Raw genomic sequence first — 22964 nt, forward strand, 5'->3', positions numbered from 1 at the left:
CCCTCTAGCTTGTCACAAAGCACAAAGCACCGAGCTGATCTCCCTGTGCTATGCGACTGCTTCCCACTAGCTATCTATTTTACATTTGGTAGTATACATAAGTCCATGCCACTCTCTCACTTCGTCCCAGTTTATCTGCTTTTTAATTTACACTTCTATGTTATCCTCAGAGGGAAGATGATAATATATAAATAATTAGTGAACTCGCCTTTAGTTTCTCATAAGCATTTGCCCTCACCATAGTTTATGAAACTTTGGGGAAATTGAATATTCAGTAAAGGTCTCCAGGATCTTTGGCCATCCATTAAGTTGATGAATAAGAAGCACAATGTTCTCCTTATACACAGGCCCACCTGCCCCTGCTCCTGCCCCCAGTCTCCACAGTCAACTTAGCTGTCGTCCCATCTGCACAGTAGATGCTTGTGCATCCTGAGCGACTGAGAACACCACATTCACTGGTTCTTTAATGCAGTCACCATGACCTTCCAGCTCTTCCAGTCAGCCACACCCTTGATGCAGTCCACAGATTAGATGAAAAACCTCACCTCTGGTGGATCCCAGGGGACCCCCAAGGACCACAAGGTTACTATGGTCAGATGGCATCCAGTTCCAACTGGGAGTCAAAGTTTTTATGTGGGCAGATGCTGTTGTCAAAAGCTGGGTGTGTTTTCTGGCAATGCACTCACCATATAGAAATCCCTATATGTAAATCCCATATTAATTTATCACATTTCAGTTGGAAAGGAAGGCATTGTATATGATGAAATATATGTGGAGAGTCAGGCTGTCCAATGTGCAAACCGCAAGGCAGTTGAGGTAGTTGGATTAAGAGACTAGATGAGGCATAGAATATTACTGGTATGTGTGCAATTGAATAAATATTAAGTTATGTTTTTGAGGTCCATTTTCATTCCTGGAGCTCAGATTTCATTTGCTATTGCTATGTACTTTATATACCCAAGGACATTGCCTCAGGGTTGCAAGCTCTTTAAGGAAATTTTGTGCTTATATCCATGTATTGTATAGAAGGACACAAATTGAGTTTTCCTCAAAAAAAAAAAGCAGTTCAAGATTTTAGAGATAGCATGATAACCAAAAAGAAAATCACATACACTCAAATGTATGAGACTATAAATTTCATAGCTTGAGGGAAAAGAAAGTCCTTCACAAATGCAAACAGATCCATAATGATACCAGTAGATAATGGAAAAATGGAAGAGAGAAAAAAGGCTATAGGGACCACGGTTATCATGCTTTGTCAAATGGACTGCTCAATTCGAAACCAAAGTGCTCTCCTTCTGGGAAGACACAGTTTAGTTTCAACAAGTGCCTTTGGATCAGCAAGAAATACCGGTGTTGGAGATTGGTTCAAGATGGTGGAGAAGGACGTGCGCTCACTCCCTCTTGCAAGAGCAACAGAATCACAACTAATTGCTGAACAATCATCGACAGGAAGACACTGAAACTCACCAAAAAAGATACCCCACATCCAAAGACAAAGGAGAAGACACAATGACACATTAGGAGGGGTGCAATCAAAATAAAATCAAATCCCATAACTGCTGGATGGGTGACTCACAAACTGGAGAACAATTATACCACAGAAGTCCAACGACTGGAGTGAAGGTTCTGGGCCCCACGTTAGGCCCCAAACCTGGGGGTTCGGCAACAGGAGGAGGAATTCCTAGAGAATCAGACATTGAAGGCTAGCGGGATTTGATATCAGGACTTTCACAGGACTGGGGGAAACAGAGACTCCACTCGTGGTGGGCACACACAAAGTAGTGTGTGCATCAGAACCCAGAGGAAGGAGCAGTGACCACATAGGAGACTGAACCAGACCTACCTGCTAGTGTTGGAGGGTCTCCTGCAGTGGTATGTGGTGGCTGTGGCTCACCATGAGGACAAGGACACTGGCAGCAGAAGTTCTGGGAAGTACTCCTTGGCTTGAGCCCTACCAGAGTCCACAATTAGCCCCACCAAAGAGCCTGGTAGGCTCCAGTGTTGGGTCACCTCAGGCCAAACAACCAACAGGGAGGGAAACCAGCCCAACCCATCAGCAGACAAGCAGATTAAAGTTTTACTGAGCTCTGCCAACCAGAGCAACAGCTAGCTCTACCCATCACCAGTCCCTCCCATCAGGAAACCTACACAAGTCTCTTAGATAGCCCCAACCACCAGAGGGCAGACAGCAGAAGCAAGAACTACAATCCTGCAGCCTACAGAACAAAAACCACATTTCACAGAAAGATAGACAAGATGAAAAGCCACAGGGCTATGTACCAGATGAAGGAACAAGATAAAACCCCAGAAAAACAACTAAATGAAGTGGAGATAGGCAAACTTCCAGAAAAAGAATTCAGAATACTGATAGTGAAGGTGATCCAGGTCCTCGGAAAAAGAATGGAGATAAAGATCGAGAAGATGCAAGAAATGTTTAACAAACACCTAGAAGAATTAAAGAACAAACAGAGATGAACAATACAATAACTGAAATGAAAAATACACTAGAAGGAATCAATAGCAGAATAACTGAGGTAGAAGAACGGATAAGTGACCTGGAAGACAGAATGGTAGAATTCACTGCCGTGGAACACAATAAAGAAAAAAGAATGAAAAGAAATGAAGACAGCTTAAGAGACTTCTGGGACAACATTAAACACAACAATATTCGCTTTATAGGGTTCCCAGAAGGAGACAAGAGAGAGAAAGGACACGAGAAAATATGTGAAGAGATTATAGTGGAAAATTTCCCTAACATGGGAAAGGATATAGCCACCCAAGTCCAGGAAGTGCAGAGAGTCCCAGGCAGAATAAACCCAAGGAGGAACACACCGAGACACATAGTAATCAAATTGACAAAAATTAAAGAAAAAGAAAAATTCTTGAAAGCAACAAGGGAAAAAGGACACATAATATACAAGGGAATTCCCATAAGGTTAACAGCTGATTTCTCAGCAGAAACTGTACAAGCCAGAAGGGAGTGGCATGATATACTTAAAGTGATGAAAGGGAAGAACCTACAACCAAGATTACTCTACCCGGCAAGGATCTCATTCAAATTTGACGGAGAAATCAAAAGCTTTACAGACAAGCAAAAGCTAAGACAATTCAGCACCACCAAATCAGCTCTACAACAAATGCTAAAGGAACTTCCCTAAGTGGGAAACACAAGAGAAGAAAAGGACCTACAAAAACAAATGCATAACAATTAAGAAAATGGTAATAGAAACATACATATCGATAATCACCTTAAACGTGAATGGATTAAATGCTCCAAGTAAAAGACACAGGCTCACTGAATGGATACAAAAACAAGACCCATATATATATATATATATATATATATATATATATATATATATATATGTACGCTGTCTACAAGAGACCCACTTCACAACTAGGGCCTCGTACAGACTGAAAGTGAGGGGATGGAAAAAAGATATTCCATGCAAATGGAAATCAAAAGAAAGCTGGAGTAGCAATACTCATATCAGATAAAATAGAGATTAAAATAAAGAATGTTACAAGAGACAAGGAAGGACACTACATAATGATCAAGGGATCAATGCAAAAAGATATAACAATAATAAATATATATGCACCCAACATAGGAGCACCTCAATACATGAGGCAACTGCTAACAGCTATTAAAGAGGAAATCGACAGTAACACAATAATACTGGGGGACTTTAACACCTCATTTACAATTATGGACAGGTCATCCAAACAGAAATTATATGGAAACACAAGCTTTAAATGACACAATACACCAGATAGATTTAATTGATATTTATAGGACACTCCATCCAAAAACAGCAGATTACACTTTCTTCTCAAGTGCATATGGAACATTCTCCAGGATAGATCACATCTTGGGTCACAAATCAAACCTCAGTAAATTTAAGAAAATTAAATCATCTCAAGCATCTTTTCTGATGACAATGCTATGAGATTAGAAATCAATAACAGGGAAAAAACCATAAAAAACACAAACACATGGAGGCTAAACATACATTACTAAATAAGAAAGAGATAACTGAAGAAATCAAAGAGGAAATCAAAAAATACCTAGAGACAAATGACAATGAAAACACAACAATCCAAAACCTATGGGATGCAGCAAAAGCAGTTCTAAGAGGGAAGTGTATAGCAATACAAGCCTACCTCAAGAAACAAGAAAAATCTCAAATAACAAATCTAATCTTACACCTACAGGAATTAGAGAAAGAAGAACAAACAAAATCCAAAATTAGTACAAGGAAGGAAAACATAAAGATGAGAGAAGAAATAAATGAAATAGAAACAAAGAAAACAATGGCAAAGATCAATAAAAATAAAAGTTGGTTCTTTGAGAAGATAAACAAAATTGATAAACCATTAGACAGACTCATCAAGAAAAAGAGGGAGAGGACACAAATTAATAAAATTAGAATGAAAAAGGAGAACTTACAACAGACACCGCAGAAATACAAAACATCCTAAGAGACTACTACAAGGAACTCTATGCCAATAAAATGGACAACCTGGAAGAAATGGACAAATTCTTAGAAAGGTATAACCTACCAAGATTGAACCAGGAAGAAACAGAAAATATGAATACCCCAATCACAAGTAAGGAAATTGAAACTGTGATTAAAAATCTGCCAATAAATAGAAGTCCAGGACCAGATGGCTTCACAGGTGAATTCTTTCAAGCATTTAGAGAAGAGCTAACACCCACCCATCTCAAACTTTTCCAAAAATTGCAGAGGAAAGAACACGCCTAAACTCATTCTATGATGCTACCATCACCCTGATACCAAAACCAGAAAAGGATACTAAAAAAAAAGAAGAAAATTACAGACCAATATCAGTGATGAATATAGATTCAAATATCCTCAACAAAATACTAGCAAACAGAATCCAACAACACATTAAAAGGACATACACCATGATCAAGTGGGATTTGTCCCAGGGATGCAAGTATTCTGCAATATGCACAAATCAGTCAATGTGATACATCATATTAATAAATTGAAAGATTAAAAACCATATGATCATCTCAATAGATGCAGAAAAAGCTTTTGACAAAATTTAACACTGATTTATGCTAAAAACTCTAGAGAAAGTGGATATAGTGAGAACCCACCTCAACATAATAAAGACCATATATGACAAACCCACAGCAAACATCATTCTCAATGGTGAAAAACTGAATGCATTTACTCTAAGATCAGGAACAGGACAAGGATGTCCACTCTCGCCACTATAATTCAACATAGCTTTGGAAGTCCTAGCCACAGAAATCAGAGAAGAAAAAGAAATAAAAGGAATTCAAATTGGAAAAGAAGAAGTAAAACTGTCACTATTTGCAGATGACATGATACTATACACAGAGAATCCTAAAGATGCCACTGGAAAACTACTAGACCTAATCAATGAATTTGGTAACATTGCAGGATACAACATTAATGCACAGAAATCTCTTGCATTCCTATAAACTAATGATGAAAACTCTGAAAGAGCAATTAAGGAAACATTCCCATTTACCATTGCAACAAAAAGAATAAAATACCTAGGAATAAACCTACCTAGGGAGACAAAAGACCTGTATGCAGAAAACTATAAGACACTGATGAAAGAAATTAAAGATAATACCAACAGATGGAGAGATATACCATGTTCTTGGATTGGAAGAATCAATATTGTGAAAATGACTATACTACCCAAAGCTATCTACAGATTCAGTGCAATCCCTATCAAATTACCAATGACATTTTTTATAGAACTAGATCAAAAAATCTTAAAATCTGTATGGAGACACAAAAGACCCTAAATAGCCAAAGCAGTCTTGAGGGAAAAAAATGGACCTGGAAGAATCAGACTCCCTGACTTCAGACTATACTACAAAGCTACAGTAATCAAGACAATATGGTAGAGACTTCCGGGTAAGATGGCGGAAGAGTAAGACGCGGAGATCACCTTCCTCCCCACGGATACACCAGAAATACAGCTACACGTGGAACAACTCCTACAGAACACCTACTGAATGCTGGCAGAAGACCCCAGACCTCCCAAAAGGCAAGAAACTCCCCACATACCTGGGTAGGGCAAAGCGGAGAGATTCCCACACAGAGGATCGGTGCCGAGCAGCACTCACCAGCCTGAGAGGCTTGTCTGCTCGCCCACCAGGGCGGGCGGCGCTGGAAGCTGAGGCTCGGGCTTCGGTCAGAGCGCAGGGAGAGGACTGGGGCTGGCGGCGAGAACTCAGCCTGAAGGGGGCTAATGTGCCACAGCTAGCCGGCAGGGAGTCCAGGAAAACTCTGGAGCTGCCGAAGAGGCAAGAGACTTTTTCTTCCCTCTTGGTTTCCTGGTGCGCGAGGAGAGGGGATTAAGAGCGCTGCTTAAAGGGGCTCCACAGACGGGCGCGAGTCACGACTGAAAGCGCAGAGCCCAGTGACGGGCGTGGGACGCTGGGGCTGCTGCTGCTGCCGCCGCCAAGAATCCTGTGTGCGAGCGCAGGTCACTGTCCACACCGCCCTTCCGGGAGCCTGTGCAGCCCGCCACTGCCGGGGTCCCGGGATCCAGGGGCGGCTTCCCTGGGAGAACGCACGGCGCGCCTCGGGCTGGTACAACGTCACGCCGACCTCTGCCGCTGCAGGCTCGCCCCGCACTCCGTGCCCCTCCCTCCCGCCCGGCCTGAGTAAGCCAGAGTCCCCGAAGAGGCTGCTCCTTTAACCCTGTCCTGTCTGAGCGAAGAACAGACGCCCTCCGGCGACCTACACGCAGAGGCGGGGCCAAATCCAAAGCTGAGACCCAGGAGCTCTGAGAACAAAGAAGAGAAAGGGAAACCTCTCCCAGCAGCCTCAGAAGCAGCGGATTAAACTCCATAATCAACTTGATGTACCCTGCATCTGTGGAATACATGAATAGACAACAAATCATTCCAAATTGAGGAGCCAGGAGTCAGTGCTGTGCCTCTGAGGTGGGAGAGCCAACTTCAGGACACTGGTACACAAGAGACCTCCCAGCTCCACATAATATCAAACGGCGAAAATCTTCCAGAGATCTCCATCTCAACAGCAGCACCCAGCTTCACTCAACGACCAGCAAGCTACAGTGCTGGACACCCTATGCCAAACAACTAGCAAGACAGGAACACAACGCCACCCATTAGCAGAGAGGCGGCCTAAAATCATAAAAAGTCCGCAGACACCCCAAAACACACCACCAGTCGTGGACCTGCCCACCAGAAAGACAAGATCCAGCCTCATCCACCAGAACACAGGCACTAGTCCCCTCCACCAGGAAGCCTACACAACACACTAAACCAACCTTAGCCACTGGGGACAGACACCAAAAACAACGGGAACTACGAACCTGCAGCCTGCAAAAAGGAGACCCCAAACACAGTAACATAAGCAAAATGAGAAGACAGAAAAACACACAGCAGGAGAAGGAGCAAGATAAAAACCCACCAGACCTAACAAATGAAGAGGTAATAGGCAGTCTACCTGAAAAAGAATTCAGAATAATGATGGTAAAGATGATCCAAGATTCTATTTCCCAGATCCAAAATCTTGGAAATAGAATAGACAAAATGCAAGAAACAGTTAACAAGGACCTAGAAGAACTAAAGATGAATCAAGCATTGATTAAAAACACAATAAATGAAATGAAAAATACTCTAGATGGGATCAATAGCAGAATAACTGAGGCAGAAGAACGGATAAGTGAGGTGGAAGATAAAATAGTGGAAATAACTGCTGCAGAGCAAAATAAAGAAAAAAGAATGAAAAGAACAGAGGACAGTCTCAGAGACCTCTGGGACAACATTAAACGCACCAACATTCGAATTATAGGGGTTCCAGAAGAAGAAGAGAAAAAGAAAGGGACTGAGAAAATATTTGAAGAGATTATAGTTGAAAACTTCCCTAATATGGGAAAGGAAATAGTTAATCAAGTCCAGGAGGCACAGAGAGTCCCATACAGAATAAATTCAAGGAGAAATACGCCAAGACACATATTAATCAAACTGTCAAAAATTAAACACAAAGAAATCATATTAAAAGCAGCAAGGCAAAAACAACAAATAACACACAAGGGAATCCCCATCAGGATAACAGCTGATCTCTCAGCAGAAACTCTACAAGCCAGAAGGGAGTGGCAGGACATAATTAAAGTGATGAAAGAGAAAAACCTGCAACCAAGATTACTCTACCCAGCAAGGATCTCATTCAGATTTGATGGAGAAATTAAAACGTTTACAGACAAGCAAAAGCTGAGAGAGTTCAGCACCACCAAACCAGCTTTACAACAAATGCTAAAGGAACTTCTCTAGGCAAGAAACACAACGAAGGAAAAGACCTACAATAATGAACCCAAAACAATTAAGAAAATGGGAATAGGAACATACATATCGATAATTACCTTAAATGTAAATGGACTAAATGCTCCCACCAAAAGACACAGATTGGCTGAAGGGATACAAAAACAAGACCCATATATATGCTGTCTACAAGAGACCCACTTCAGACCTAGAGACACATACAGACTGAAAGTAAGGGGATGGAAAAAGATATTCCATGCAAATGGAAACCAAAAGAAAGCGGGAGTAGCAATTCTCATATCAGACAAAATAGACTTTAAAATAAAGACTACTAGAAGAGACAAAGAAAGACACTACATAATGATCAAGGGATCGATCCAAGAAGAAAATATAACAATTGTAAATATTTATGCACCCAACATAGGAGCACCTCAATACATAAGGCAAATACTAACAGCCATAAAAGGAGAAATCGACAGTAACACAATCATAGTAGGGGACTTTAACACCCCACTTTCACCAATGGACAGATCTTCCAAAATGAAAATAAATAAGGAAACACAAGCTTTAAATGATATATTAAACAAGATGGACTTAATTGATATTTATAGGACATTCCATCCAAAAACAACAGAATACACATTTTTCTCAAGTGCTCATGGAACATTCTCCAGGATAGATCATATCTTGGGTCACAAATCAAGCCTTGGTAAATTTAAGAAAATTGAAATTGTATCAAGTATCTTTTCTGACCACAATGCTATGAGACTAGATATCAATTACAGGAAAAGAGCTGTAAAAAATACAAACACATGGAGGCTAAACAATACACTACTTAATAACGAAGTGATCACTGAAGAAATCAAAGAGGAAATAAAAAAATACCGAGAAACAAATGACAATGGAGACACGACGACCCAAAACCTATGGGATGCAGCAAAAGCAGTTCTAAGAGGGAAGTTGATAGCAATACAATCCCACCTTAAGAAACAGGAAACATCTCGAATAAACAACCTAACCTTGCACCTAAAGCAATTAGAGAAAGAAGAACAAAAACATCCCAAAGTTAGCAGAAGGAAAGAAATCATAAAAATCAGATCAGAAATAAATGAAAAAGAAATGAAGGAAACGATAGCAAAGATCAATAAAACTAAAAGCTGGTTCTTTGAGAAGATAAACAAAATTGATAAACCATTAGCCAGACTCATCAAGAAAAGAAGGGAGAAGACTCAAATCAATAGAATTAGAAATGAAAAAGGAGAAGTAACAAGTGACACTGCAGAAATACAGAAGATCATGAGAGATTACTATAAGCAACTCTATGCCCATAAAATGGACAACCTGGAAGAGATGGACAAATTCTTAGAAATGCACAACCTGCCAAGACTGACTCAGGAAGAAATAGAAAATATGAATAGACCAATCACAAGCACTGAAATTGAAACTGTGATTAAAAATCTTCCATCAAACAAAAGCCCAGGACCAGATGGCTTCACAGGCGAATTCTATCAAACATTTAGAGAAGAGCTAACACCCATCCTTCTCAAACTCTTCCAAACAATATCAGAGGAAGGAACACTCCCAAACTCATTCTACGAGGCCACCATCACCTTGATACCAAAACCAGGCAAGGATGTCACAAACAAAGAAAACTACAGGCCAATATCACTGATGAACATAGATGCAAAAATCCTCAACAAAATACTAGCAAACAGAATCCAACAGCACATTAAAAGGATCATACACCATGATCAAGTGGGGTTTATTCCAGGAATGCAAGGATTCTTCAATATACGCAAATCAATCAATGTGATACACCATATTAACAAGTTGAAGGAGAAAAACCATATGATCATCTCAATAGATGCAGAGAAAGCTTTCGACAAAATTCAACACCCATTTATGATAAAAACCCTGCAGAAAGTAGGCATAGAGGGAACTTTCCTCAACATCATAAAGGCCATATATGACAAACCCACAGCCAACATTGTCCTCAATGGTGAAAAACTGAAACCATTTCCACTAAGATCAGGAACAAGACAAGGCTGCCCACTCTCACCACTCTTATTCAACATAGTTTTGGAAGTTTTAGCCACAGCAATCAGAGAAGAAAAGGAAATAAAAGGAATCCAAATTGGAAAAGAAGAAGTAAAGCTGTCACTGTTTGCAGATGACATGATACTATACCTAGAGAATCCTAAAGATGCTACCGAAAAAGTACTAGAGCTAATCAATGAATTTGGTAAAGTAGCAGGATACAAAATTAATGTACAGAAATCTCTGGCATTCCTGTACACTAATGATGAAAAATCTGAAAATGAAATCAAGAAAACACTCCCATTTACCATTGCAACAAAAAGAATAAAATATCTAGGAATAAACCTACCTAAGGAGACAAAAGACCTGTATGCAGAAAATTATAAGACACTGATGAAAGAAATTAAAGATGATACAAATAGATGGAGAGATATACCATGCTCCTGGATTGGAAGAATCAATATTGTGAAAATGACTCTACTACCCAAAGCAATCTACAGATTCAATGCAATCCCTATCAAACTACCACTGGCATTTTTCACAGAACTAGAACAAAAAATTTCAAAATTTGTTTGGAAAAACAAAAGACCCCGAATAGCCAAAGCAATCTTGAGAACGAAAAACGGAGCTGGAGGAATCAGGCTCCCTGACTTCAGACTATACTACAAAGCTACAGTAATCAAGACAGTGTGGTACTGGCATAAAAACAGAAAGATAGATCAGTGGATCAGGATAGAAAGCCCAGAGATAAACCCACGCACATATGGCCAACTTATCTTTGATAAAGGAGGCAGGAATGTACAGTGGAGAAAGGACAGCCTCTTCAATAAGTGGTGCTGGGAAAACTGGACAAGGACATGTAAAAGTTTGAGATTAGATCATTCCCTAACACCATACACAAAAATAAGCTCAAAATGGATTAAAGACTTAAATGTAAGGCCAGAAACTATCAAACTCTTAGAGGAAAACATAGGTAGAACACTCTATGACATAAATCACAGCAAGATCCTTTTGGACCCACCTCCTAGAGAAATGGAAATAAAAACAAAGATAAACAAATGGGACCTAATGAAACTTCAAAGCTTTTGCACAGCAAAGGAAACCATAAACAAGACCAAAAGACAACCCTCAGAATGGGAGAAAATATTTGCAAATGAAGCAACTGACAAAGGATTAATCTCCAAAATTTATAAACAGCTCATGCAGCTCAATAGCAAAAAAACAAACAACCCAATCCAAAAATGGGCAGAAGACTTAAATAGGCATTTCTCCAAAGAAGATATACAGACTGCCAACAAACACATGAAAGAATGCTCAACATCATTAATCATTAGAGAAATGCAAATCAAAACTACAATGAGATATCATCTCACACCAGTCAGAATGGCCATCATCAAGAAATCTAGAAACAATAAATGCTGGAGAGGATGTGGAGAAAAGGGAACACTCTTGCACTGCTGGTGGGAATGTGAATTGGTACAGCCACTATGGAGAACAGTATGGAGGTTCCTTAAAAAACTACAAATAGAACTACCATATGACCCAGCAATCCCACTACTAGGCATATACCCTGAGAAAACCATAATTCCAAAAGAGACATGTACCAAAATGTTCATTGCAGCTCTATTCACAATAGCCCGAAGCTGGAAACAACCTAAGTGTCCATCATCGGATGAATGGATAAAGAAGATGTGGCACATATATACAATGGAATATTACTCAGCCATAAAAAGAAACGAAACTGAGCTATTTGTAATGAGGTGGATAGACCTAGAGTCTGTCATACAGAGTGAAGTAAGTCAGAAAGAGAAAGACAAATACCGTATGCTAACACATATATACGGAATTAAAAAAAAATGTCATGAAGAACCTAGGGGTAAAACGGGAATAAAGACACAGACCTACTTGAGAATGGACTTGTGGATATGGGGAGGGGGAAGGGTAAGCTGTGACAAAGCGAAAGAGAGGCATGGACATATATACACTACCAAACGTAAGGTAGATAGATAGTGGGAAGCAGCCGCAGAGCACAGGGAGATCAGCTCGGTGCTTTGTGACCGCCTGGAGGGGTGGGATGGGGAGGGTGGGAGGGAGGGAGATGCATGAGGGAAGGGATGTGGGAACAGATGTATATGTATGACTGATTCACTTTGTTATAAAGCAGAAACTAATAAAAAAAATAAAATTAAAAAAAAAAAAGACAATATGGTACTGGCACAAAGACAGAAATATAGATATAGAACAAGACAGAAAGCCCAGAGATTAACCCACACACCTATGGTCAACTAATCTATGAAAAAGGAGGCAAGGGTATACAATGGAGAAAAGACAGTCTCGTCAACAAGTGGTGCTGGGAAAAGTGGACAGCTACATGTAAAAGAATGAAATTAGAACACGCCCTAATACCATACACAGAAATAAACTCAAAATGGATTCAAGACCTAAATGTAAGAGTGGACACTATAAAACTCTTAGAGGGAAACATAGAAAGAACACCCTGACATAAATCACAGCAAGATCTTTTTTGACCCACCTCCTAGAGTAATGGAAATAAAAACAAAAATAAACAAATGGGACCTAATGAGACTTAAAAGCTTTTGCACAGCCAAGGAAACTATAAACAAGATGAAAAGACAACTCTCAGAATGGGAGAAAATATCTGCAAACGAATCAACGGACAAAGGATTAATCTCCAAAATATATAAACAGCTCATGCAGCTCAATGTTAAAAACACAAACAACTCAATCAAAAAATGGGCAGAAGACCTAAATAGACATTTCTCCAAAGAAGATATACAGATGGCCATGAAGCACATGAAAAGCTGCTCAACATCACTAATTATTAGAGAAATGTAAATCAAAACTACAATGAGGTATCACCTCACACCAGTTAGAATGGGCATCATCAGAAAATGTACAAACAATAAATGCTGGAGAGGGTGTGCAGAAAAGGGAATACTCTTGCACTGTTGGTGGGAATGTAAGTTGATACAGCCACTATGGAGAACAGTATGGAGGTTCCTTAAAAAACTAAAAATAGAATTACCATATAACTCAGCAATCTCTGAGTATATACTGGGCATATACTCAGAAAAAAACATAATTCAAAAAGACACATGCACCCCAATGTTCAGTGCAGAACTATTTACAATAGCCAGGACATGGAAGCAACCTAAATGCCCATGGACAGATGAATGGATAAAGAAAATATGGTACATATATACAATGGAATATTACTCAACCATAAAAAGGAACAAAATTGGGTCATTTGTAGAGACGTGGATGGATCTAGAGACTGTCATACAGAGTGAAGTAAGTCAGAAAGAGAAAAACAAACACCGTATGCTAACACATATATATGGAATCTAAGAAAAAAAAAAGGTCATGAATAACCTAGGGTAAGATGGGAATAAAGACACACACCTACTAGAGAATGGACTTGAGGATATGGGGAGGGGGAAGGGTAAGCTGTGACAAAATGAGAGAGGGGCATGGATATATATACACTACCAAATGTAAAATAGCTAGCTAGTGGGAAGCAGCTGCATATCACATGGAGATCAGCTTGGTGGTTTGTGACCACCTAGAGGGGTGGGATAGGAAGGGTGGGAGGGAGGGAGACGCAAGAGGGAAGAGATATGGGAACATATGTATATGTATAACTGATTCACTTTGTTATAAAGCAGAAACGAACACACCATTGTAAAGCAATTATACTCCAATAAAGATGTTAAAAAGAAAATCAGATGATCAGATTTGGAAGCCTCCAGTGGTTTGATTTCCTAAGTGAAGTCATCCACCTGCAGCATGCCATGCAGACCCCCATAGCAGGTGTCCAGTGTGCCCATGGACCCAGGAACCCCTTCCAGGTGGCTAAAGTATTAACAGTCTCGGGGGATAAAAGGGTAGTCCTCCTGCATGGCACCATTGTTGTTATCGGTGATAATAGGAAAATGCCTGGGCAGCAAGCTCTTCTTGACTCTCATGTGAAGCACATATCTTTGGCCACTGAAGCGAACCTTGTAGGAGAGCTGGCCTTGTGTTGTGGCTCCACGCACTCTGTGGGACACCTTCCTGGGGATCACAATTTCAGAGGAAGTGAAATGCCAATCTGGGGAGTCATGGGAGCAGCAGGTCGGAAACAGGAGTAGACAGAGCAGAGGCAGCCAGAGATCACCTGCCAGGTGGGCCTGGGCCCAGGCAGGCCCCATGAGTGAGGAAGCCTGTGACCAAAGAAATGCACTCCAGCAGGAGGCAGGCAAGACTATCCCTGGAACAGCAACACCTAAACAGCAGTCTAGTCCTGAGGAGAGCAGAGAGGCTGGAGGCTGGGCATCCCCAGAGAGGTGGAGGAGGGAGGGGGAAGCTCTTACATAACAATGGTATATTCATGAGGGGGAGGGGCTGTGCTAAGTGATCCTGGGGATCCTGGCACAGGGCTCTTAGAGAGGAGGAAACATGGGAGAAATTAGGAAAAATGGAGTGTCCATCTTGGGCTGAGTGGTCCCACGGCCTCTTGGAGGAGTCACAGGGGAAGAATCAGTGTGTGTCGTGCAATTTTAAGACAGTGATTGACATTTTTTTCCTGAAACCAAAATGAGACAAGGCTTCAATTTATAATTAAGAAATTACAAAATGGAGAGGAGAATGGAAGCTTCATTGTGTAAGAATTTTGAGGAAAGAATCAGATTCTCTCATACTTTATAAAAATAGAATGTGTTGGGCGTGATTAACGGAACAAAAGAATAAATAGTGTCATGAGTAGAAAAGGTAGGGTAGATAATAATAGTTTTTAATAAAGTTAAACTTACACTTGCCCTACGTCTCAGTGATTCTAGCCATAGGATTTTCCCCACAGTGATTCATATGTGGATATTCATAGCAGCATTATTCACAAGTTTATTCCACAGACTGGAAACAAACAGCACTGAATAGATGAATGGCAAACAAACTGGCATATTCATTTAGTATGATAATCCTCGACATGTGTAAGAACATGGATGTATCTATCTCACAGATACTATGATGATAGAAAGAAATCAGACCAAAGAAACTTAATACAGGACTTCATTTGTATGAAGTTCTGGAATAGTCCAGAAAATAATATAGGGGAACAGAATTTAAATCACTGTTTTCCTGATGTGAGGGAATGGAGGGATGGAGGGAACTTTCTGGAGTGATGGGAAACTTCTGATTCTTGATTGGGGTGTGCTCAAGACGAACGTTTGAAATCCTAACCCCCAAGGTGGTGGTATTAGCAGGTGGGGTCTTTGGAAGGTGATTAGTGCTTTTATAGAAGAGGACTCAGAGAGATCCTTCACCCCTTCTGCCCTGTGTGGTTACAGTGAGAAGGAGTCATCCATGAGACAGGAAGTGGTTCTCACCAGACACTAAATCTGCTGGTGCCTTGATCTTGGACTTACTAGCCTTCAGAACTGTGAGAAATTAAGTATTCTTGTTTATAAGCCACCGAGTCTAAGGTATTTTATTATAGCAGTCCATACTGACTAAGACAGGATGGTGCTTACAAGTCAAAACTCATCAAGCTGCATCCTTACATCTGTGCATTTTATTGTATGCTGAGTATACCTCAAAAGAGTTGATATATAAAAATATTCTGACTTTAGCTTCTTTTTAGCTCTTTCCAGAAGAGTGCATCATTATCACGATCATCACTGTTTCACACATCATTTTCTTTGTCTTTTCAAAAATCATTTCTACATAGAACTGCTTGTAAATGCAATCAACTCAAAATAAGGAAGTTACCATAAACAGCTTATCTCACTTGACTCTTGTGGATTACTTGTGGATTACTCTTGTGGATCATGTTAACACACACATTAATATTTAGAAAAGAAGAATGTACTACTGTGTAAATGTGTTGTATGCAATATTGGAGGATTTTTAAAAAATAAGTGCACCCAGGAATATTCAAAAAGATACAAGTATGCTTTAACTCAGCCTGAAGAGAATTCACGAGAAAAAACGTAATTTCTTTTCTTATTTTTAAACTGAAGTATAGTTGATTTACAATATTATATTGTTTTCAGGTGTACAACACAGTGATTCAATATATTTATAGATTATACTCATTTAATGTTACTACACTTTAAATATATGACGCCAGATGCCACACTCTTCTGGCCTCTAGAATTTCCACAGAAACTTCAGCTGTTGGCCTTCTGAATTAGCGTTTTCCTTTTCTTCTTATATATACCCAGGTGTGGAATTGCTGGACCATATGGTAGTTTTACTTTTAGCTTTTGATAAACCTCCATACTGTTTTCCATAGTGGCTGCACCAATTTAAATTCCTACCAACAATGCATGAGGGTTCCCTTTTCTCCACATCTTCACCGACACTCATTGTTCCTTGTCTTTTTTTTTTTTTTTTTTTTTTTTTTTTTTCTTTTTGCGGTATGCAGGCCTCTCACTGTTGTGGCCTCTCCCGTTGCGGAGCACAGGCTCCGGACACGCAGGCCCAGCGGCCATGGCTCACGGGCCCAGCCGCTCCGCGGCATATGGGATCCTCCTAGACCGGGGCACGAACCCGTATCCCCTGCATCGGCAGGCGGACTCTCAACCACTGCGCCACCAGGGAGGCCCTCCTTGTCTTTTTGATAATAACCATTCTGAAAGTTGTGAGGTCGCATCTCATTGAATCTCTGATTTGCATTTCTCTAATGATTAGTAATGTTGAGCATCTTTTCATGTGCCTGTTGGCCATCTATATGTCTTCTTTGGAAACTCTTCAGGTCCTCTGCCCATGTTTTAATCAGCTTATTGGGGTTTTTTTTTTCATGTTTAGTTGTATATTGTGGATATTAACCCCTCATCAGATATATCATTTGCAAATATCTGCTCCCATTCATTAGGCGGCCTTTTCATTTTGTCAATAGTTTCTGCCACTGTGCAAAACCTTTTTACTTTGATTAGGTTTCATTTGTTTATTTTTTCTTTTGTTTCCTTTGCCAAAGGAGACATATCCAAAAATATATTGCTAAGAAGCATGTCAAAGAATGCACTCTGTTTCCTTCTAGATGTTTTATGATTTCAGGTCTTACATTTGAGTCTTTAATCCATTATGAGTTTATTTATACATAAAGGGTGAGAAAGTTGTCCTGTTTGATTCTTTTGTATGTTCCTGTCCAGTTTTCCCAACACAATTTACCAAAAAGGTTATCTGTTCCCCACTGTATTTTCTTGCCTCCTTTGTTGTAGGTTAATTTCTGTATAAACGTGGGTTTTTCACTACTGTAGTTTTGTAGTATAGTTTGAATTCAGGAAGTGTGATACTTCCAGCTTTGTTCTTCTCTCTCAAGATTGCTTTGGATATTTAGGGTCTTTTGTATTTCCATGGAAATTTCAGAATTATTTGTTCTAGTTCTGTGAAAAATGCTACTGGTATTTTCATAAGGATTGCACTGAATCTGTAGACTGCCCTGGGTAGTAAGTTTATTTTAACAATATTAATTTTTCCAATCCATGAGCATGGTATATCTTTCCATTTGTTTGTATTGTCTTCAATTTTTTTCATTAATTTCTTATAGTTTTCCGAGTACAGTCATTTTACCTCCTTAGATTTTATCCTAGGTATTTCATTCTTTGCATGGGATTGTTTTCTTATTTTCTCTGATAGTTTGTTAGTGTATTGAAATGCAACAAATTTTTGTATATTAATTTTTTATTATGCAACTTTACTGTATTCATTGATGAGTTCTAGTAGTTTTCCAGTGGTGTCTTTAGGATTTTCTATGTATAGTATCATGTCATCTGCAAACAATGACAGCTTTACTTCTTCCTTTCAACTTGGATCCCTTTTGTTTCTATTTCTTGTCTCATTGCCGTGGCTAGGATTTCCAATACTATGTTGAATAAAAGTGGTGATAGTGGTCATCCTTGTCTTGTTCCTGGTCATCCTTGTCTTGTTCCTGATCTTCGAGTCTCTTTCACTTTAAGTCTGGGTGTGATTGGCTGATGGATGAGCTAAGCCCTGGTGCTCTTCTCAGTGCATGGGCCCTTTAAGAAATGTCTCCCAGATTACTACAGTCTTGTGGGTCCCATTAGTTTTCAAAGATGTTGGGGGTCATCTCTCTGGTGCAGGTCTTAACAGTTGAGGTTACTGATGTGGAAATAAAACCCTTTTCTCCTCAGGGAGAAGCTTCGGGTTTTGAGTTTTCTCTGGGTTGAGTGCCACTGTGCTGGGGATGGGGTTTATGGCAAGATTGTATCCCAGCCTCCAGCCCAGTTTGAGGTGGTTTTCCTCTTGTTTGCCTGATGTGGTCATCACTTAGCCAGTCTTTAGGTTTTTTTAAGAGAAAATTGTTCTGTATGTAGCTGTAGACTCAGTGTGTGAGAAGAAGTGAGATCAGGATTTTCCTATGTTGTCACCTTGAACCAGAACTCTCTGTTGTTGTTTTGCTTCCTTCCTTGTTCTTTGCTATTTTCTAGATAGTTCTGATTACCTTTGGCTATCTCAGTCATTTCTGTAGGTTTGGGAGTAAAGGCAGAAATTAAAGGGACAGAGATCCCACTATAGCAGGAGTGGCAGTGTAACCAGTGTTTTCTATTTCCTGTATTTTGATGCTTTGACATCTGGGGCCTTCCTGACCCTGAATGGACTACTCCTCCCAGTGTTAGTCAATTTTTAGAGATAGTAAACAACTCTCCCATGAGCAGTTTTCAAATACAAACCAGACAATCCAGAGCCCACATTCCAACGACCTCCTTTCTGAGCTCTCACACTTAGGGCCACTATCCACATGCCCTAATCACCCCAAGGCCAGGTACCAGATAGCTAGGGACAGCCCCTATGCCACAGAGACCATTGACATTATTCAAACTAGCCAATCTTAAGCCTGCTTACCTGGCCTTGTCTGTTCCTTCTCATGGAAACCAGAATAAAGTCTCTTGCCCACAGTTCCTCCCTCTCCCTCTGCTTTGTGACCAGCATCACTGCTTCCCTGTGTGGCCCCCATGGCATAGTGTGTCCTCTTTTCTTGGAAACTGTGAGTAACAAACTATCTTTTCAATGTCAGTTTCCTCCTGATTTTTTGGCCTTACTATACCTCAAGTATTCTATTAATGCACAATATTTAAAACAGGTAGGAGAAAACTACCAATCCTTTCTTATTCCCTATCTTTTTTCTGCATCTGAAGAGACACTATTTTGTGTGTGTGTGTGTGTGTGACTAGTACCAAATAATTTTTCCAGTAAGTTATTTTTCTACATAGATTACTCTCCTCCAAACTCAAAAGGCAAGGGCAATGTGGTGGAGTATAAGGAGCCAGAAAATATTCTGGTTCTGGTTTCAAACCTTGACTGTTTAGGTTTTAACATTAATAATGATATTAACTAGAGACAGTTAACTTCACATCTCCAAAGTTCTATCTTTCCATCTTTAATATAGGGTAATAATTTCAATCGAATAAGATTATTTAAGCATGGAATGAAATAACTTCCATAAAGTGCCTGGTGAATTCTTAATATTGTTATAACTTTTATGTGAATCCTTGAATTTTGGATGGTATCCTGGCTATGATGGGTGCTTCATGAAGTCTGACAATGGTCACTCTTCAACTCATTTCCAAAATTACAGCAGGGGAAATTTTCATTGAACCTTCCCTGGCTTCTCTTTCTTGTAGGATAAGAGATTTTAAAAAAGAGCCTTTCCTAGGAAATGTGTCAATGCTCCTCAATTTGGGACTCCAAGGGATCAACATTTGGGAGCTTTCTTCTCTCGTTTTCACTCTTAAAAGTCTATCTCAACCTGCGATAATCTTTGGCAGCAGTCCTCAAACTATAGTGTAGCAGGACCTCAGTTTTTGTAAATAAAGTTTTACTGGAAAACAGCCACACCCTTTTGCATATATATTGTCTATGGTTGCTTTCATACCCAAACTGCAAAGACCCAAGGCCTGCAAGCCTAAAATATTTACTATCTTGTCCTTTGAGAAAAAATTTGCTGACTCCTGGTCTTCGCTGTTTGAAGTTGGGTTTCTTCCTGTGTGGATTAAAAATGACCAAAAATTCTTTGCACTGCTTCCATCAAGAGGCGGGGTTTAGGTCCCATCCGATAATGACTCTAGGCTTGGCCATGGCCTGGTCTGGCCAATAAAACATCAGCAAGTGTGACAAGTACAAAGGCTTGACTAGTGCTTTCCACATTGGGACTTGCCTTCTTAGAACAATTCCCTGAGAACCCCCTCTTCCCCTGCTATGAAGAGCCCAATCTAGTCTATTGGAAAATGAGAGGCCATGTGGAGAAAAAGCAAGGAACCCTTGGCTATAGCTAGCACTAAGTACCAGACAGGAGAGAGAGGCCATCTTGGACTACTTACCCTTCTTCTGCCATCAGATGATTGCTGTTCCATGTGACTCTAGGTGGTAGCAGAAGAAACAGTCAATTCATAGAATCTTTTTTAAAATAATTTTTAAAAATTTAAGCCATTAAGTTTTGCAGTGCTTTGTTATGTAGTTGATAACTTACATACCTTCTTTGCCCATCAAGGGAGAAAATGGCCATTCTGTACACATAACAGTTAGACACTAGCACTTTGACTCCAGGTCTGATCTTTGCTTAAGTCATATGACGCAGCAATAATGACTTTTCATATCAGAGTCAGCTATATACAAGGTAACTTGGGCAAAAGTCAATATTCAGTTCTGACAAGTCCTTTCACATCCTGTGGCACAAACCCTTTTCTGTCTTCTATGTATCTTGTAAGGTTTTGGGGGATGGAGGGAAGACAAGTCAGATAGCAAATGCTGGTAAATGCTTTCAAACTTTGTATAAAATGAATGGTACTACTACTGCTATTGTTGTAGAACATTTAACCTAATGCAGTCAATTCTCTATTATCCATAATGGAAGGCTATGCTAGCATGGTTGAACCAAATTCAGTATAATAAACTTTAATTTCCTGGAATGATGGAAGAGAAATAAGACTCCTCACTGGCTTGAAGGAAATTCCCACGTCTGGCAGTAATTAGCAATGTATCTTGAGCAAGTTATTAACTTCTTTAGGCTTTGAGTTACCCTATCTATCAAAATAGAATTACTGATACTGACTCGCATAGTTGTGAGAATTCACTGACATTTATAAGTTATGGAAAAGGATGGCCCAATGTAGTGCCTGGAACCATGGAGAGTAGAGACAGCATAGCGTCATGGTTATGTATGTAGGTTCTGGAGCTAAACTGCCTAAGTTTAAATCCCAGCTCTGACACTTAATAGCTGTGTAATTTAGGCAAATTAATCTATGTCTTACTTATCTCATCTGTAAAATGGGGATAACAGCAGCAGTTATAGAGTTGTTGTGAGGCTTAAATAAACACATGTAAAGGGCTTAGCACAGTAGCTAAAATAAGATTAAGATTGAAATAAATTGATGAGAGCTTAATAATTGTTAGCCAATTATTATTAGCAGTACATGATAGAGCCCTTATCCTTATCTCCTAATCTTCTATGTCAAAGCTAAGCCTCAAATTGATCATTTAGATTTCTTTCTTTTCTCTTTCCATTGCTCTGTCAGAGTGTTACCCTAGGAAGTTGGTGGCTAAATAAGGAGATATTTATTCAACAATCCCCAAAATAAGGTGGAAAAGATTGTAAAGATTTACTGACAAATGCAACAAGTTTTTGTTGAATGCCAATACTAAGTTAGGCACAGTTAGGTACACTATTATTTCATGTACTGTATCTGGTATCAAATAGCAAAGCTTAAGAGAGATTATTATCTGTTCTGATGGCATCATTAACATATTTAATTTATAACGGTATTCCTTAGAAAATATGGTTTTATGTCCATGTATCTTCCAAGTTGCTATAGGGCATCTATTTGATCTGAGAAACTGACTGCTGTTTAGATCCAGGCATGCAATATGACGTTAGGATCAAAGTAGAAAGGAAGCAAAATAAAATAAGGTTCATAAGGAAAATAATCTTATAAAGACTAACATGTCTTGGGGGTAAAATGCACATGTATTTTACACAATAAAAACAATGTTCAACGTCAAAAACAGTAATAAGAAACTCATATTCAAATCAGCATTGCTGTTACAGAATTAAAATGGGATTCAATTTTGTGGTTCCATTTGCAAATCTGCAAAGTAGGAAGGATCATCCATTTTCCTGTGACTGGTCAAGCAATTTAATGATTACAGTAAATACAAAGTTCTTTTGTAAATGACTCTGTTAATGATTGACTTGTATTTGAAACCACATTTCAGCTCTCCCTTTCCCCTTTTCCCCTGCAAAAAGAAAGAGAATATGAACAGTAAGGAAAACATTTTGAAACAAAACCTAGTGGTTGCTATCATTTGATTCTTTAGACACAACAATGCTTTCTTATCATATAGGTTATTACAGTATCATCAAGTATATCAGGTAAGCAGATCAAGTGCTTTGGAGTCTCTCTATAAATATCAACATCAGGCAAGAGACTATGGCTGTTAAGAACTTGGTTCTGATCAGAATTCCTTAAAATACTGTTTTCCTTTGATAGCAATTGCCCTTTTGGATGTGAGTGTTTGTCTCAAAAAGATTTGCAGATAAAAAGAGAAACAGCAAAAGGGGCTTACCCCAGGATACCAACTGTAAACCTATTATAAATGA

The 22964-nt window shown here is 39.5% G+C and overlaps 1 protein-coding gene across 2 annotated transcripts in view; it reads right to left on the reverse strand.

Annotated features, from left to right (window-relative positions):
- Nucleotides 1–16353: 16353 nt before the first annotated feature.
- SYNJ2BP (synaptojanin 2 binding protein) overlaps nt 16354–22964 on the reverse strand; it is an 81590-nt gene continuing 74979 nt past the window's right edge. The window contains exons 6-8 of one of the 2 annotated variants that reach the window (XR_014015431.1): nt 20842–22600; nt 20689–20727; nt 16354–18833 (exon numbers count right to left, since the gene is read on the reverse strand). The gene's annotated coding sequence lies outside the window, so the exon portion shown is untranslated. The remainder of the gene's footprint in view (nt 18834–20688; nt 20728–20841; nt 22601–22964) is intronic. The other variant, XR_014015432.1, reaches the window with a different exon arrangement.

The sequence above is a fragment of the Mesoplodon bidens genome (genome assembly GCF_964165515.1).
Source record: "Mesoplodon bidens genome assembly, chromosome: 3".
Classification (NCBI taxonomy): domain Eukaryota; kingdom Metazoa; phylum Chordata; class Mammalia; order Artiodactyla; family Ziphiidae; genus Mesoplodon; species Mesoplodon bidens.